The sequence below is a fragment of the Anneissia japonica genome, unplaced genomic scaffold (assembly GCF_011630105.1).
Source record: "Anneissia japonica isolate Jap-2015-1 unplaced genomic scaffold, ASM1163010v1 scaffold1065_len1792383_cov172, whole genome shotgun sequence".
NCBI classification, from domain to species: domain Eukaryota; kingdom Metazoa; phylum Echinodermata; class Crinoidea; order Comatulida; family Comatulidae; genus Anneissia; species Anneissia japonica.
The window spans coordinates 67,179-85,312 of NW_022684135.1; the positions used below are offsets into that span (position 1 = coordinate 67,179).

The 18,134-nt window shown below is 34.4% G+C and overlaps 1 long non-coding RNA gene across 1 annotated transcript; it reads left to right on the forward strand.

Annotated features, from left to right (window-relative positions):
* Positions 1–622: 622 nt before the first annotated feature.
* LOC117103736 lies at positions 623–16,036 on the forward strand. Its single transcript, XR_004444645.1, has 4 exons — positions 623–943; positions 4,696–4,735; positions 9,742–9,852; positions 15,937–16,036. It is a non-coding gene; the product is annotated as an uncharacterized LOC117103736 (long non-coding RNA).
* The last annotated feature ends 2,098 nt before the right edge of the window (positions 16,037–18,134 follow it).

The following is an 18,134-nucleotide window of genomic DNA, read 5'->3' on the forward strand; positions in this document are numbered from 1 at the left end:
CCTGGCCCCCCCCCCCATTTCGAATTTCTGGATCCGCCACTGAACAAGCAATAGCATCCTTGTACAGTGTAAGTAATCATAACACATTTTGTGTGAACACCATGTAGACTCTTAGCCCATGCTTCTTTAATAATAGTCAGTGTTAGATTTGTTAAACCTAAATGCATTGCCGTATATTAATAGGTTAAAAGATTATGAGATATTTATTTCATTCAGAATGTCCACCTTTGCCGCTGGGGTGCAAGTATTTTGTAATATTTGTTTTAATGGTAACATATGCGATGACAAGACAGGTAACTGTATTTGTGCACCAGGGTTAAGAGAAAGCTGTGAAAATGAAGCCCAAACAAATTGTTTTGGTATTTCATATCTACATTAAGTTTATGTCAAATTTCAAATATTTGAAATAAATAAAATGTCATTTAAAACCAATAACTGGCTGAGTAAAAACAATATGTACAGATTGTCAACAGTTACAATTGACAAAGATGTGAGATTTTTTTGAAAATTGTAAATAAATTAAAGAAACCGTGTATAAAAACTGCATCATATGACAGTAATCTTAAAGCTGCTTATATCATTGTACATCATTTTTGTCTCTCATATTTTTGACTTCTTGTGGAGGGCGCCATGAGAGTTTTACAAGTTTTACCGGCGCTTTACAAGTTTTTATTATTATTATTATTATTATTATTATTATTATTATTATTATTATTATTATTATTATTATTATTATTTCTATTTCACCAGATAAAAAGCAAATTGAGTTGAGGCTTTGCTGGTTTATGATGAGGTTGTATCATTATGGTATATGAACATCTCGACCATGACCATAATGGTTCCCAATGAGACTGAAAGATCCTTCTGTCTTTAAAAACGCCCTGGTGCCGTCCTCCCAAAACAGTGGACACAGAATTGCTGAAGAAATTGTTTAACTATACAGGTATGTCAACATTATTCAATGATCAATAACATTACTTATATATAGGTAGCCTCAAAATGAAGCCTATTTCGAAAAGAAGCTCATTTGAAAGGGTTACAGTAATGTATACTGACAATTTTCAGCTCAATGTACTCAACTCATCATGGTTTGGTAGCTACAGTATATACAAATCATGATAATCACAAAATGACTTCTTAACATTCCCCGTGAACCCAGGAGTCACATAAATCTAAGGATGCCTAAATTGCAAATACATTATTTCTAGGTACAGCTGTATAACCTTAAGCAAGTACAGTCTAAAACTAAACAGTGGAGGTATGGGTACACCCCAACAAAGCAATATAAAAATCATCTCTTTTTGGGTTGATCGTTGACCATATGGCCAGTTACACAAGGTATTAAAACTTACACAACAGGAGTATAACTATAATTATGTGTACGTGTTACAAATTTCAACAATGTACCTCAACTCCATCATGGATAGGCAGCTCCACACCAAACATAATTGTTGCAAATCGCAATGTTTCTAATGTATGTACGGCGAGACTTTTTTTATACCTTGATTAGCGAACCTGCCGACTGCAAATGTTGATGATTTTGAATAAAAATACAATTTTATTTTCGGCCATTTAGTGCACCTGCCGCCACGAAAAAGTGGAAATTTCAGAAAAAAAATAAAGGTTTTTCTTTATTTCTATTACGCCCTCCGCTGCCTTGAAATATCCAAAGACATGTATATTTCTTCCTAATTATATTACATTCACCAATAAAATTTTATTTTTATTTCTCCACCGTTAGGATGTTTTTTGGAAAAAATCCTTGCTAAATAAAAAAAAAAAAATTTTATTTTTATTTTTATTCCGCCCTCCTCCGATGATCTTTCATAAAATAAGTATGCGAAACAAGGAATAAAAAAAGTCTCGCCTACAATATAAAGTACTTTCAACAAGTTTGTGTGTATATTTTAAACAAAACTTTTTCTCTGACATTTTAATTTCCTTAGACAGCTGGTTGTCAACGCGAAACATACGTGAGCCTAGGCCTAGGTGTCTCTGCTTGGTTATAGATACCCAGATTTACACGAGCAGTGCGCATTGGTGACTTGGCCTTTGCCGACAACAAGGTTGACTGAATGCGGCTTTTCCCTCTTCCTTTGGGAGCGAAATACAGAGGCTTTTACAAAAATTTCCCCGCCTGTTCCATGAAATAGATTAGCACTATAAATATATTATTGATTTTCATACTGCCTACCCTGAATTCTCTTTCTTAAAGAAGGTTAATAGCAAAGAAAATGTTCGCCAACTCGGTAAGTCTAGCCGCCATTGTCTAAGGTTTTCTTGACTTTGTGGGCGGGGCTTCGCATACTTTTTTTTTTTAAATCTTTTGTGGGGTCGTCCCACTTTTATTCACAATTCATATCTGGCATAAACAGGTACTGCATATCAGTTTCTCATAATGGGTAAAATTATTATACTTTGCAGAAAACAAGTGTGATAAAATTGTAATATATACAGTACAATGTAAATGCAGCGTTTATCGATCGACCAATCAATCAATTAATCAATTAATCGATCGATCATTCAAATTAGCTTTTCTATGCGCTATTCATAGGATCTAAAAGTAATAACTAGCACCCATGTAGATCGTCCAATATGTTAAAAAGACATTTAAAATAAAGTAAAAATTAATTAAAAAAACAAATCACTGTAAATCCATGTGTAAAGTTAACCGATTAAAAAAAAAGCATTACACTGTACATATTGAGGTTGGTCAAGTACATTTTTACATATATTATTTTCGTATAGGCCTATTTGTAATTTCTTATACTTTTTTCAACAATAAACAGTTGATAGACTGAGATAAATTTCCATATATTAATTTGTTTTAACACATTTGCTTTATATATGCAAAATAAACCTAATGAAAACAAATTGTCTACATACGTATTCCAAGTACCAAGTACTATGTTTTTAAAGTTTGCCTCAATATTGTAATTCTTTGAGGTAAGTTTGTTAATGTAACGCCATAGATTACTGGCTTCTGCACATTCATAAAATAAATGTGCATCATCCTCAACACGGTTGCATTGTAAGCATGTGTTTGAGTTTATAATTTTCCATATACATAATCTTTTCCTTAGTGGGAATAATTCTATGTAATAATTTAAAATTTACTTGTTTGAGTTTGTTTTCTCTAATAATTTTTACTTTTCTTTTCTAGGTTAACATCCAATCAACTGTAGTATTAAAATATAATTCCCATTTTAATTGACATTTCGGTTCTATACATTTTCTTTCGACAAATCAATTTTGTTAAAATACATAGATGGCAAACATTTCCACTATACAGTAGATGTTTCATCATTGAAAAGACGTCTAGCCCATGATATGTTGAAAGATTGCACTTGAGACCTGATGTCGGGTGCTTTTATACCACCGTGTTCATATTTGTTTATGAGAGTTCATCTTTTTATTTTTTCCGTTTTTTTATCCCACAAAAAGTCATAGACAATTTTGTCAACTTGTTTTAAGACAAATTCAGGGTTTTCTAAATTACTAGAATTGTATACCAGCTTTGCTAACGCTAATTGTTGTAAAATTTTATTCCTTGTCGACATGTCAATTACTGTCACCCACATTTCTTGCAGATATCTTAAAAACCCACATTTCTTGCAGATATCTTAAAAAGGCACCCAGCATTGATTGACTATTAACGCTCTTCTGCGAACTAAACAAATAGATGAAATACTTGCAATAATTAAAACTCGGTCATAATCACTGTGTTGATTCACATCACCTCATATACTGTAAACGCAGCAAGGAATTTTTCAATGAAGTGTTCTGTGTTGGTCTACCTAATAAGATTTAGACATGCATAATAAACACAAAGGCCAAGGCTTTGACGGGAGCTTCGGTTTTATTTTTCTATCGGCTCAGTGAAAACTATACAGGAAAACAACAATTTGCATACATACATATTGGTTTTCACAGTTCAATTATATTGGTTCTCACATATACAGGCTTAATTAACATCGATTAATAAATGACAATTAATACAATTTCATTACACATACCTACTCTATACAAGAAACCAGTAGTGATGTTTCAGTTGCTACAATGTTGACATAATTACTATACAGTGTACAGTATACTGTTTAACTTTTTGTGAAATTAATATATTCTTTTAAGTTCACAGTAACCTTTTGGAAGGCTGTATTTGCTTGCTGTACATAGAGATAATGTATTACAATTTCGGCATTTTCAGACTTTTGTACTGAAAAATTCCTTTGTTTTGTGTATAGCTACCTCCATGATACAGTAGCTACCGGGCTGTATTAATTGTTTAGTTGGTAATGATGTTTGCTTTGTAAGCGGCAGGTCCCGAGTTTGAATCCTGGTGGATTATGTTTTCATTATTTTTTTTATCAAATGGGAAAGATGCATGGGAATTTTATACATGGGGAATTATGATGTGGGCGGAAATACTGTATACACTCCCGGAGTGTGCTATAGTAAATATTTTTATTGTTATAATTATAATTTTCAATATTATGTGTATTGTTTGTTTATTTTATTGTTGCATGTATTATTGTTCTAGTTACTATATTATTATTATTATTATTATTATTATTATTATTATTATATATTATATTGTTATTATTATATTGTTATTGTTTTAGTTTATTTTTTTCAAATGAAATAGTACAAAAATAAAAGAATTCTCAGCATCATAACAATTTCTCTTTTTTACAGTGTAATGATCAAAGAGAAGATGACGATCAATTATTTGAAGGTGAGTTTCCAAGAAATAAATGATATGCAAGATATAATGTTGTCATATAAACAGTATTTGTGAGGAATATTTATGAAATTACCTATTAACAATATTTTTTGTCTGGTATTGAAAGATGACTGGCAGTAATTATTGTCCCAGTACTGAAATTATGTGAATGACAATCCGCATCATCGCTAGTAATTAGCTCAGATTTACATTTTTTAGATTACAGTTAGGCTAAGTGTGGCCCGCGGGCTGCATGTGGCCCGACAGTGATTTTTTTGCTGCCTGCAAAAACACACTAAAAAGCCTATGTGTGCAGCCCGCCAACCATCTTTGGCTAGAAAACACCTTGTTTTTTTATGGCCCATCACCTTTCATCTATAAAAATAACAACAACACATCAATACAACATCAACCAACTATTCTCTCAATCTTCACTGAACTGATGAGCCTATAGGAGTAATCAAAGTACTGAAACAGCTCTATTATAGTCCACACTAATATTTCTCTTTTCACTGAATATATTGCCAAGGTTTATGCTTGTTCTGTATGATCTTTCAGCAGCATGTGATACGGTTGATCACAACGTCCTGCTTCATCATGTTGAGACAGCATCTGGATTAAATTTTTTCTGAGTTGTAAAGAGTAGGGTTTCCATCTGGTGAATTCTCTGCACGTCACATCCTTTACTTAATGCTGGTGTACCCCAAGAGGCTAAGTCATTGACCCTTGCTTATGTACTGTAGTTTGTACATTAGCCCACTAGGCAATATTATGGGAAGCTATATCACTTCAATGCTGATGATCTTCAGCTATATCTTCCTTTTAGTCCCTGAAATCTTTCTAGCATTGATTCTTTGCTCCATAAATTGCCCCACTGTTTTACCGATATTCAGAAGTGGGTGTTAGTGTGTACAGTAGGCTCAAGCTAAAGAGAAGAAAACAGTTTCTATAGTTTTTGCTTTTAAATACCACCTTTCTCTTGATCAGGAAAAATGTATTGACAGGGCTTGAAATTAAGGATGCGACCTAATTTTTTAAGGTGCGACAAGGAATTCAACTTTGTCGCACTCAGTGTGACAAGGTAATTTGATAGCGCGAGTAGATTTTGTAAGCGGCAGGAAGGTGTTTTCCCTCCAAATCCCAATTATTTACAACTTGTACAGCCCATTATTTTCAGTCAGGCTGTACGCAAAACATGTTATCATTCATTTAATACATGTACTTTATCAACCAATCAGCATGACCTAGACTGTTGAAGTGTGACGTCGTACTTTAAAACCGTGTCGATGTGCGCTCATCTTATTCTTGGTAAATAAGCGATCACTGTCAAAGCGAAGGAGACTGGTATAAAAACATCGGATTGCACGATTTTTTACTATTTTATTCAAGTGCTACTCTTACCTGTACCTCCTCGTAATTGTGAACGTTTCCTCAACGTATTTGTTCATAAAATAGACTATGTACCGAAATTTCAAACGATCGTATACAGTATTGACTCATACGATGTAAACGGCCCAGATCAAGCAATAATCAAAATTTAACTCTAAATAGATCGTAAATAAATACAATTAGGTATCATCTGGATGATTATATTCAAAGTACTACCGGTATTAAGGCAGACATCTTTTATTGAATACCAAACAAATTACCTAAACCTCATACATTATGAAATAAGATTACACTTCTTCAGTCACATGGCTGATGATAACAAAGGGTATAAAATACTCTTTGATGATAACCTCAGCCAGAATTCGCGGAGCTGCTATAGTTTAACAACATGCATCTCAATGAGCAATATCTTGAAATTTACAAAAAAAAAAAAACAAATAGGTCTCACAGCAAATTTTGAAACCATTAAATGAAATAATATAGAAAGCAACTCCTTTACTACCATTTATTTACTGAGCGAGCCAGTCGGCTTCTGACCTACATTTGTTCGTATCGGCAGCGTACAAAGAGTCAAATACTTTGTGTCTGGCAAACTCTGTGTCTACCAGGAGGAGCCTGGAATTGGGAACGTTTCTCAATGAATGTAGTAGACGTTAAGCAGTAGGCAACTAGTAATGGGCCTCTATCAAACAATTTATTTCGTTCTTAACAAAGTATCAGCAGAAAGTAAGCAAAATGATTGTTTAATCGTGTTTTGAAATAATATAAAAATTGAATTGTATATAAATGAACATTTAAAGATTCAATTTTAAACGTGGAATTATTAAAGTGCAACAATTGAATTAATTGGTTAATTTAATCTATAAGATATATAAAAAATATATAATTCTACAAGGAATGTTTCTTGTTTTGACAACAACAACAAAAAACGTAACAACAAAACAACATCGAACTAACTGGTAGCAGGCCTTTCAATTACGAAACTATATTTTGCGGAGTAACATCCCAAACCATGTGTGCGCCTGACTACACCGGCTGGCGAGTAAGGTATGTTGAGTCCATTGCAAACCAATCAGAATGCTGGGATATTACATCATTCGGGGCAACTTGCAATGTTTGGGATAATGTTACTCCGCGAAACCTTTGTAAGCTCTAGAAGTGTGACGATGTTCTCTGGCGATTAATACAGAAGTTTCGAAGTTGGAAGGCGTATCAGTTTTTTTTTTTTTTTTTTTTAAATAATTCTCAATAAAAACAACCATTGAACAAGAAAATGAAACTATAGATCGTTATATATGTAGGTATAAGATAATTTGCTGAAGTTGTACAGGCCCAGGCCTAATGTTCCAAGCTACATTATAACCTAAATAAGAAGTGTCGCCGGCCGACTGTGTGATGCCAATTTTTCGGGCTTAAAACGAAGCCTAAATGGCCTGGACAAGTGGGGAGCTGGAATCTCAGCACTCCCGAAATGTTGGTGAAAACTCTGGAACTTTGTTTAGGTTGAAATTATTATGTGTAAATTGATTTAGAGTTGTCTCATAAAGAAAAAATTCCATCCACGCATATTAAAAATAAGTTTGCCAATTTTTGCGCAAATGTTGCAATAAAGTCGGCTGGTGGCTATTGTAACCAATGTATAGGCATTCGCAGTGTTAATGCGATTCTGCGGACCTATTTCTCGAAATTTCCTGCACAAATGAAGAAAAATACTGAAAAATTTAAAGAAAGTGTACAGAAAATATAATTAATGTTTCAGTAATAATAATTAATAATTTTATAATCAATATATCAATCCACTTTAAGTAACTGCAGATTTTCGCAGTCCATTGACTAGACAGTTTAGCTAGCACATTATTACTGCTCATGTTTTTCTTTTTTATATTGTGTATATCTGTTAATAATTAACAGAAATATTCCTAACAATTGAAACTTTCCATGAAATACTTTCCCTTTCCTTCCAGTAAGGTTGAATTGTATTACCTTGCACCTTTTTTCTTTACTATCCCTTTAATATCTATTTTCATTTTAATATTGTTTCATTCTTTTTCTTATTTCATTTTTGATACTTACCTTTTTAGTTTTTTCATTGTCATTTTCTTTCCACCATTTTACTTCTTTCTTTTTTTTCTTTCCTTCCTTTTGTTATTTCTTATTTATTACTTTTCTTGTTTTTCTTTTTTTTCAATTTTTAAAAATCTCTTCTCTTTCTTTCATGTCTTCTTTCTTGCATAATAATCCATGGGGACAGTGTAGGTGTGGGTGGGAGGGGGTTTGTTAGGAAATATAAAGAATAAAATATTGCGCAGCGCTTATTATCTTAGGGGATGCAAAAAGGATGGGGAAATATGTGCTACTAAAAAAATTACTTGTGCTACCAAATTTTTTTGGGGGGGTGCTAGAAAATTTTGGCAGTGCTACCAAGAAAAAAAAATTAATTTCAAGCCCCGCTAGTCTAGTGGTGGACCGTAGGGTAAATTGCATAGTATGCTAGATATTGGCATATCTAGGATGTACAAGGGGCTGCACGTCCTCCCCCTACCCTTAAAAAAAATACTCGCCCATCCCCCAGTTGCGCCCCGCCCACAAATTATGCTCAAGTAATTAAAAATCACCTCATATCACCTTATTTTGCGAGTTATCCCCTCATAATCACCTTCCTGACACCATCAGCTCCCTTCCATTTTAAGACCCGCCACTGATGCTAGGGCCTGTTAGTGATAGGAAAAGTTCGGAAGCCTACTACTATACAAAATCAGATTGCGTTTTATAGTCAAAATACAATGCATGTTATTTTTAATACTGGCATGGTTGTCTTCTCTTCAAAAGAATTCTTATTCCTGTACTTTAACAAATTTCAATTCAAATAATAATAATTCAAAGTTTCTTCTATACCTGTCATATGTATGTAAATATATTTAAAATTTAATCGATTCAGATTAGGCTTGTAGATAGAATACCCGATCGGCAGTGGAGGTCCCGATTTGTGAGAAGAGCATGCGCAGATTGGAAGCACTGCTTCCATTCCAGTGTTAAATTGGTTATTCTGACGCCACCACACGGTTGTCATAATAGCAAATTTAAGCGTTGTAGGGTATGCTCTGACTTCCATTGACTCACTGAATACGTGATTGGCTGATATCAAAGACCAGCCATGCGGAAATTCTAAGTACAATGCGATAGGCCCAACTGTGACTTATCCTAGGTACCAAAGTAGGCCAAACATTGAAAACTTTGGTATTTCAATGAATAGCATTCCACTTGAAAAATTAGGGTGTATAAGATCCTGACTATTAGAAAATGTTAAATAAAGCGGAGAAACTGTACTAATATATTTTTATTTGTTTTAGCCAGGGTATGCACTGCATACTGTACCTTGCTTGCCTTGAAGGTCCGCCACTGCCCTAGTCTCCAAGATAACTTTATGAATTCAAAGCTTATCAAAAAATTGTTTTAAACATTTTTTGTTGGTCAAAGTCAAGAACACCCATTTTTTAAATTTTGAATCATAACATAATGTTGATGAGTAACCTTTAAAATTAAGATGAGGGCTGCGATCAGTGGTAATAATAACAATGCCATTGTAATACTGTATTATTATACTGAGTTGTACTATGTTGTTTTTTTAGTAAAGGTCATTTACAAGATGGAAGGCAGCTGACTCGTGTGGTACATAATGCAAGAATGCCTTTCATACATAATCGATAAAAGCTAAAATGGTGCCTGAGTATCATTACCAAGTAAGGATTATGAATCTTGTTTATGAGTCTTGTTAAACTCATTCCTAGATCACAGCATATCACACCCACACTACAGAATTGCATTCAAGATTTTTTCCTTGTATACAAGACACTTCACCACTGGGCAACTTACAGCATGTAAAAGAACACGCCAAACTACTTAAAACACTTTTCACACCCAAATGCCGTTTTAAACTTTTTGGGGTAAGGTCTTTTTGTGTTGCCGCTCTAAACTGTGGAATGATCACCCAGTTTATATTCCCGAGTCTGCGAATTCCTTGGCTACTTTTAAAAGCAGCTTAAAACTCAACCTTTTTGCATCCTTGTGATCCCATGTTTTCTCCTATGAACTGTCTTGTTTCTCACCTCTGTTTTTTGGTAGGCTAGTTAGATGCCAAAACAATTACAGCACCTAATGGAAATACTGACCACCAGTGGTTTCAAATTGCCTAGAAAACAGTGCAATGGTTGTGGTTCCTTGCACTAGTCTGTTTATGTGGTTTTCCCTTTTTTTCGGTTAATTTTAGGATAGTCTGTTCTATTTTATTTTCCCTATTCTCTGAATATACCAAGTTTTCTGATTTTCCTTTGCCTTGTGTATTTGCACCTTATAAATCAACCTATTACTATTATTGTCTCGGTTGGCCTTTATTATTTCTGTGTAAAGCGCATAGGGCCAATGTGAAATATGTGCTATATAAATATAATATTATTATTATTTTTATTATTATCATCTATATATTAATTCTACTAATCGCCTCCGCGTAACTTCACCTATCTCCTATGAAACTGCTGGCAGGAATGTGCTCATATCTCATACAATGGGTTGTCACGACAACATTCTGCTACTTTTCATGCTGGATATTGGATAACAACGAAAAAACAGCCAAAAACCACTTAATCCCATCTATTCTGTACCGCAGTGCTTAGGTTTAAAGATGATTGCAGTAGGCTGTAAAAGAACCAGTCTATGTTTCGCAGCTTCATTACATCACCGCGCAGTGCTTCACGTAGTCAACAAAATGAGTGAGCAGCATGTTCCCGTACCACTTCGGAGTACCCATTGCATTAAGTACTGGATATTACTGTAGTCTTATGGCTTGAAACATCAGTAATGTGAAATCCATGAGGAAAAAAAAAAAGATACACTTGGGCACAAGCAATGATATAAGCTCGGCCTTAATCATATCAGCTATCCCTACACAGGCCTAGCCTAGCCTGTGATGTCGATGAGAGATAGGCCTAGACCTGGGAGCCTACAGTAGGCTCAGGTTTAGTTAGCATAGCTAGAGCCTATTCTCTATCTCTCGAATCTTGGTCGATATGGATCGGGTCATTATGGCTATTCTTCAGCAATGCCATAGTGCAGCATTCCGCAAACTTTTTACTTCACAGCCTATTTACGATTCCAGGCACCAAACCGCGGCCCAGCGGCCCAGCCGCGCCAGGGACCAACATACCAAATCTTGGCAAGATCTTTTGATCATGAAGCCACCATGTATATACAATATTTTGACATCATTATCTGTTCTCGTAGTGATAACATTTTATTGTATACAAATTATATTACTTTATTTAAAAAATAATACCGTACATTTGTATTTCACCCCCCCCCCCACAAATGTTGATTGTTTTTCTTTCTACCCTGATTCAACCAAACACGGTTCAGCCACACACGTCATAGCAGGGCCGTAGCCACGAGAATGGAAATGGTCAGGTTGCGAGCGAAGCGCGAGCACTGATAATTGGGGCTAGGGGGTCGCCAAGGGCACCGGGTCGGGGTTCAGGGTTCCGGGGCCATTAAACTGTAATATTACTGTAAACCATTAAACTGTAATATTATTACATTAAGCCATTAGACTGTAATATTATTAACTAAGACCAATCAACACATAACATAAAACATGTACATCAAAATTATTATGTTTAATCTTTCCTCGTCGGTGCTTGCATAAAATGTGATTTGGATCTAACATGATGATATTGATAAACAATCAATATCAATATTGATAAACAATCAAAATTCTCTGTACAATATTATGCTAAACATCTGCAGAGTGGACTTCCTTATGTTGTGGTCATATATTAAAGTGTAATATTATTATTAAAGAAATCTATTCAACAAACAACATAAAACATATACATATCAAAGTTATTAGGTTAAAGTTCTCATGTCGGTGCATGCATAAAACGTAATTTCCTAAAATTTGGATATCTGAGATTGACAGACAAAATTCTCTATACTATATATACTAATTTAACTAGTGGACTTCCTTGATTTAAGGAAATATGTATGTATATTGAGATACGCAAAGTTTAGTAGGTTAGAAGTTTAAAGGAGAGGACTTCCATGTTGTGGTCATATTAGACTGGGATATATGAGATTTACATTTGGAGTGGCACGCCTCTTGGCGATAGAAGTTCTATGACCTCTTTTGCCACTCCATGGTGCATTCAAAGTTGTTTTGTGTTTTTGTCATTTGTGTTGCAGAAATTAATAAAATAAAATAAATAAAAAAATAACATTTGAGAATGTACTGAATAAAAATTTTACATTTTAATCAGCAATCTATCAGAAATACGGTTTATTGGTTATACTGTACTGTAAAGCCTTCAGAACCCTTGCAATACTAAAACGGGGATCCAACAGGCAGTGAATATTCCATTTTGATTTAGTGTAGATGTTTTTTACATATTTTAAATTTTATTTTAATTCTTCTTATTTTGTATGATTCATATGTTATATTTTCCACAGACAGATAAATGAATGCCTGAACTGATGTTTTATGGGTTTCAGATTACTTTCTATACAAAATAGATATCATAAATTATCTACTGTCCGACTGTGTGCATTGAACATTTGACGACGACGATAATGTCTCCAAATTCCCAACCGTAACTTAGGCTACGGGCCTCGCTTGACACTTCACATAAAAGGGCCTGTTAATTATTCTTGCACAACTTCCTCTTCATCATCATTATCTTCTTCATCATCATAATTTTTAATTGTCCATAGCAAAGTAGGGAAAAACTATGAATTCAAAGTGTATTCAATAATAGACGTCTCATAATGCACGTTTTATTTATTTATTTGTTATTTATACTGGGTTTCCTCTTCAGTAACAAATACTGTTCACCCAGAGGCACAGTACACATAAAACAGTCCACGACACACAAGACAAACATACACACATGATGCTTTACACAAACTAAATCTCAATATGAGGCTTAGGGAGTGGAGTTGTTTTGGTCGTGAGAAAAAGTCCTGCAACTGACAGGAATTGAACCCATGACCCTGGGATTGGAAGGCAAGCATCTTAACTACCAAGCTATTCAATTCCACTCAAGTGTATTTCAAAGAATCTAGAAAACAAAAACTTTTCGTATATCTAAAATTTATCTTCCAGCAACAAAACAAGCTAGCTCTCTTCTCATGACTCTCCCAATATGGGAACCCATCTGTGCGAAAGCCAGAGTAAACTCTGGATCCCTGCTTGACAGGTATTTAATGCTTAAATAAGGTATATTTACAGTATATTTATTAATAGAAAATAATGTTGCATACTAGAACTATCAGGAATAAATATACAGATAGGCTCCCGAGGGGCATAGACACAAAAACCGCTTATAACTCAAAAAGCACGCATCATCATCTGGCACTATAGCAGTGTGTGCAAGCGACGCATTCGCTGAATTCGCTTTATTAAAAAGTATTTTCTCCATGATAAAACGTCTCTTTATTTTTTGTCTTCAATTTCCAGACGGCTCCTCGGCCCTCCAAAATTGTTTCACGGCCCAAATTTGGGCCGCAGACCATAGTTTGCGGAACGTCACTATAGTGCATTAAGATAGATGGGGAGAGGGACGACACGGGGAAAGGGGGAGGGCACATGCTCGCCCCGTTTTGCCACTAATTTTTTTTTTATTTCAATGCAATGTATGTGCTATTCGCCTATTTATTATGAAACTGTTGTTATTATAATGATAAATATTATTGTCTGTGAGTGACATTAGCACAGTTTGGTAGAGAAATATGTAGCACACTCTGGAATCCTTGACCCAATGGAGGATATTCAAACCAATTAGGGTTAAAATGACCGTATTCAGCACTAAACAACATATGATCTATACTAACATACCACAGTAGTACCCCAAGATTCATCCAATTTAACCTCATATATTCAAGGTCCAAAAACTGTCTCCATAGACCACTTGAATTTGTCCCCATTTTCCGTTCTTAACCCTGAATCTATTATTCACCTAAAAATTCACTCTCCTCAAAATCTTATTTTTGCATCATTTGCTTATTACAGACCACTTCAGACAAACCGCCTGTTTTTGGCCAGTAGTTGTATGCGGTATATTGCAAAAAAAAAAAAAGAAAGAAACTTTGTACTTATTTTATATCTATATATAACAAACTTGAGAAAGAGCAACAGCATTATAGTGCTCCCCATACAACATAATCATTATGTAGAAAGAATTAAGGCCAACGCTGGATGTGTTCATTAGCTAAGGTTGGCACTGTAGATTTTAACCCTAACATACTGTACTTCTTCTCCAGGAAGTACATGTGAAATCACTACTCCCAGACCATAAGCCACCAGGACGCATTCGCATATTCACATCATAGTGATATAACAACTTGCTATTCATAAGCTACATTTACTATATTGAACGCCTTTTCACATGCAGAGGTCCAATTTCTGGTTACCTCTTAACGTTTTAAATTATTTAAGGGGTAGATAACAGAGGATAAATTTGGCAGAAATTTTCCATAATATTAATAATTTGTGACAGGCTCTGGTTAAAACCCTCACAGGTGTTGCAATTTCCCACAAGCACCCGAAACGTAATGTTTTTGCATTTTATGAAAGATATACTCTATTGAAGTACAGTTCTGCAAAATAACAATCACTATCAAAAATATATTAAAATTATTTTAAATATACAGATCTTGATAATAAACTATTGATTTTTGAATCTCCAGAAGCTGTTCTCTCAAAACCTACATGGCTGATATCCAATGAATTACGTGCATAACTTTGCTAATACTTAACCGATTTTCATCAAATAAACACTGTTTTAACCTAATCTTTAATATTTGTATTGTTTTAATACATTTCAATTTCATGCTGGGGAGGGGGTCCAGCTGCAATGACATTCTGCACCTCCAAGCAGTGGCAGGGGTGGCAAGTTACCAACGAGAGCAAAGTAAGTGTGGTCAGGCATCTCTCAAAATCTCTTTAGTGGTCCAGGAGGCATAACAATTTAGGGGTTTCAAAGGCTTTAAATCCCCTGTGCAGAGTGGTGACGACGAATCTAAAAAAAAAATAATAATAATTTGCCTATCCAAAACATTGTTTTGTGGATTGCCTATTCCAGATTGGTCTAATTTGGGCTATACTATGCAAAGCCAAATAAAAATATACACTCCCAGAGGGAATTGCGAACTCTAGCACCAATTCACAATCCGCATCAGACACACTTGCCCGACCAAAGCCACACTGACATACCAGCACTTATATTTACAGCTAAGTTTAACAGGTAGCGAATTAAAATTAATTTTGTATTTGATGCCTACACAGTGTTAAATTCTTACTTTATTTTTTTGGCAGTTTTTTGAGAATCATTTACAAAACAAATTTCTATCTACTGAACAATCGGTGTAGGCCTGTCTACGACTGACACTAGGCTGTCAACCACCTCACTATGCAAATGATTTTGATAGGCCAAAACATGCCCAATCATCGCGTGCAGAGAATCACTCAAATGAAATTTCCTCCATGGTAGTACGTGTACTAAGCATTCGCTAGACACGAAAAGATGTCCAACTGATCGAAAGAAATGATACGCAATTATATAGGCAAACAACTCCATTATCACTAAAGCCATTGCACGTTTCAAACAATCCTGTCGGCTATGATAATTCTTGGCTACTGTATTTCTAGCAACATCAGTAGTGATCAGTACACAGAGTGTGTCTAATATCGTGAAACGTATAGTAACAGAAAGTTTTTAAATATGTTTGATGTTTCAACTAATGTATTACTATTAAAACAAATGTTTTTCATTTTTTTATAGGCAAGAAGACTGTACAGGCCTTCCTGATAAATACACCAATTCTTGATGGATTGCTGAAAACAACAAAGTAAAAGCTGTAAAACAGTATATTCAGTGAACCCAAAAAACAAAGGAAGAAAAAAAAAAGAATTTAGGTCATTATGATTATTATGCAAATTCGTCTCAGGCAAATTTAAGGGAGCAAAAATCAATAAAATCAAACCCTCAGCAATTACTGGAGTTTTATGTAGCATTTTGCATTTGGTTATTAATATGGATAGGCACATTTTAGGGCTTTTTAAACTGAGGTAGCTTCTTATGTGCTCAAAAGAGGAACTGCTCTAGTTTATTGTACAAATGCTCAATCATTAAAGTAAAACCCTTGTCACTGCCCCAGTTTTAATGAGTGTTGTACAATTATTAATGCCTTGATAGTTGACTTCCATGCCACTATTCTGACTACAGCATTAATTGTAGCAACTACAGTAAATTCATAACATTTGTGTTGTATAAAAAATAAATTGCATTTTTTTAAGCATCCATTATCTATTAATTTAGAACTCCACCAAAAGTGCCCATCCCAAAAGCCCAAATTTTTAGTCAGTCACTGGCAGCCCCGGATACATTTGGTACATTTTCAAAAGTGATGTGCCCCCACCCTAGCCTTCTGCATCCCCCCCACGCCATAGAATCTGTCTCTTTTAAACTAATAAAATGTTGGTACCTTATATGACTAGGACAAATGTAGCTAAAAATCTGGGTAGAGGGTGCCATGGGATATGTCACGCACCAAGTTTTTTTTGTTTAGAAATGCTTGAGACCATAGACAATGATAACATTTAAATTGGAAATTGGCGCTTTTTTTAAGGCCTATTATAAAGTCGTTCTCCTATTTCTGGACTTCTCTCTTACCAGTATTTGGGGGTGAAAATGTTTATTTATATAGGATATCTTCATTGGAACTGCACGCTAATGAAATTCATATACCTAATTTATATGTGGCATACAAATATTAAAGCTATTAATTGTGTGAAAATACTATTGTTAAATAGTCGCACAATGTTTTTGAAATTGTGTATTTTACAGAATGCAAGGGACCCACAAATTGTTTTCACCACCAGGCCCCATCATTACGCCACTGAAATCATTGCTTTGGGTACTTGTATTTACTGAAGAGATGCTACTTTATTTTTGAAGACTAAAATTAGTTTTTTTTGTCAGATGAGACTTTTTTAATACCTTGTTTAACAAATATTGATGGTTTCGAATAAAAATAAAATTTTATTTTTGGCTAATTTGCGCGAACGCCCTTATAATGAAAACATGGAAATAAAAAAAATAAATAAAAGTCTTTCTTCATTTTTATTACGCCCTCCGCTGGCTTGAAATCTCCAAATATAAGATATTTCATCCTAATTATATCAATTTGAATCATTTAACCATCCTATTTTAGATTCACAAATAAAATTTTACTTTTATTTTCTCCTCCATCTGGATGTTTTTGAAAACAAAATTTTATTTTTATTCCGCCCTCCTCCGATGATCTTAAAAAAATAAGTACACGAAACAAAGAATATAAAAAGTCTCGCCTAACAAATACCAGTGGAAATCAGCTCTATTGGGTTATCTTGATGTCAAATCAAATTCATGTAGTAATGTAATAATTTAAAAATGTATTTTTTGTATTTAACTAGCACTCCTACTAATACTCTAAGTACCCATCCAAGAAACCCAAGCACTAAGGTACTTGGACACTAGTATTTAGAACATTTACTGTATGGTACTTTGTTTAAGATTAATATTGATGTACCATATTCGAATAAATAATAAATAATTATTGAGAAAGGTTTTTGAGGGAGTGGTTATTCAGGGGTGGGTTTTTCTTTAATATAAAAAGGATACATTATACCAGGATACACTATACTCAAATAACGTTCCTTAATGTGGAAATGCAACACATAATTACAGTACTATCAAAATATGTTACTGCATAATCATAGACATATTGATCCAAACCACGTTAAAAAATGTAATTCTACTGGAGTAGCTTATTATTAATAGAAAGTGTTGAGAATGATTTTGTTTACAGTCATTTGGTGGGGGAGGGGATGGCAGTGCTTATTCGAGGAAAAATATAAAAACTTGGGGCATTTATTCGAGGGAGGTATTTATTACAAATGAGGCCATGGATGGGGTGTTTATTCAAATAAATTGGTAAT